Source organism: Mesitornis unicolor, unplaced genomic scaffold (assembly GCF_000695765.1).
Source record: "Mesitornis unicolor isolate BGI_N332 unplaced genomic scaffold, ASM69576v1 scaffold25171, whole genome shotgun sequence".
Classification (NCBI taxonomy): domain Eukaryota; kingdom Metazoa; phylum Chordata; class Aves; order Mesitornithiformes; family Mesitornithidae; genus Mesitornis; species Mesitornis unicolor.
Window position 1 is genome coordinate 653 of NW_010164797.1, and position 2,016 is coordinate 2,668.

A 2,016-nucleotide genomic window follows, 5' to 3' on the forward strand; every position below is an offset into this window, starting at 1 on the left:
GGAGGCTTTTTCCACTCCCTCAGTGTGGTCCTTATGCTCACACCGGGGCTGAGCTGGACGGGGATGAGGTGGGAGTGGGCAGGATGTGGCCCCGGTGCTCCCTGTGGGCTGGGTAAGGGGGAATCCAACCCCAGTGCAAATACAAAACCTTTCTGCTCCGCCTGTGGTCCCCTCTGCACTGCAGTTTCTCCCGTAAGCAAAAAGGAAGTTAAAAATGGAGTAGAGACTTGAAAGCCTATTTCCATCCAGATTCCATATTTTGCCTCAAAAAATAAGCAGAGGGGGGTCTAAAATCTGCATTGCTGAAGTTCTCCTCTCTTACAAAAATCTTGTAAAATCTATTTATGTTCCCTGCTTATCCTGATTTTATTTTCATTCCAGAAATAATGAAGTTAATGCTTTAAAAGCCGTGCCAGGAGGATCCCTGTTGTTTCCAAAGCCCAGAGCCACAAAACGCTCCCGCGGCTGAGCCCAGTGGTGCTGGGGCTCCCCGGGCCAGCGAAGGGATCGCCGCTGCCTTCCAGCTCTGAGAGCAGAGCCCAGAGGAGAGAAAAACTGCCCCCCGAGAGAAGCAGGGGTCACCCCCACACCGCCCCCCGAGACAACCAGCGCTGCAGAAATCTGCCTGCGGAGCTGTTCCTGTCGGGCTCTGCTGCTCCTTCTCTGACTTTATTCCTGAAAAAACAACTTTTACAATGGAAAAAATATAAAAATACAACCACTATGGAATGGGCTGTGCCTGTGGGGCTCGGTCCCGGGGTGGGTGAGCAGCCCCTGCACGGGCCAGAGGGTTTCATTGAAACCAGGCGAGCCAATCTGCTGAGCATTTGAGAGCGTTTCCAAACACATGGATCTCTTTCTCTTTGGCACGACATCACTCCAAAAATTAAACATTTAATCCTGCCACCTCCAGGAGAGGGGAAGAGCTGGCGAGCGGGGATGAGGAAGGAAATCCAATACTTCACAGAGTGCAAATCCTCCTTTCAGTTGATCTCTGAATAAAAAATACCCTCATGGTCCCTGTCCAGGACACACCGTGGCTCCCTGCTTTATAGGGTGACTTGACAGAGCAACTTCAACGTGCTGGCACTTTCTGAAGATATTTCTTTCCCCCCCTGAGTCCCAGCAGATCCTGAGTGTGCAAGGCCTGGCACACAGCAGGGCTGTGCGGGGGCAGTGGCGCGGGCTGGGTTGCCTGGAGTTTCCAGTTAAATTCAGACAGGTTTGGCCAGCTTATCCCAGTGCACCACAGAAGGTGCCAGGGCTGGTGGCAGATACCACCGGGCAGGTCCCACCCCGACCACCCTGCTGTGGTCCCGGCCTCGCCACGGGCACACATGGAACGGGCACACAGGTGCCACACTGGGGCCACGGCTTCGAGGACCCCCCCCAGTGCTACTGAGGGATGGGGTGGCTGTACCCGCCTGCCACTTCTGCAGTACCCGTGTGTCCCTCCAGATGTGCCGCATCCCTGTGGGCATCTACAGCTGTGCCACGCCATGTGTGTCCCTCCAGATGTGCCGCATCCCCATGGGCATCTACAGCTGTGCCTTGCCATGTGTGTCCCTCCAGATGTGCCACATCCCCATGGGCATATCCAGCTGTGCCTTGCCAAGTGTGTCCCTCCAGATGTGCTGCATCCCCATGGTCATATCCAGCTGTGCCATGCCATATGTGTCCCTCCAGATGTGCCACATCCCCACAGGCATATCCAGCTGTGCCATGCCATGTGTATCCCTCCAGATGTGCCACATCCCCACGGTCATATACACCTGTGCCTTGCCGTGTGTGTCCCTCCAGATGTGCCGCATCCCCATGGGCATCTACAGCTGTGCCTTGCCATGTGTGTCCCTCCAGATGTGCTGCATCCCCACGGTCATATACACCTGTGCCTTGCCATATGTGTCCCTCCAGATGTGGCGCATCCCCACGGGCATATCCAGCTGTGCCATGCCCTGCACGTCCCTCCAGCTGTGCCGTGACCCTTACGCGCACATCCAGCTGCGCACCCCGACG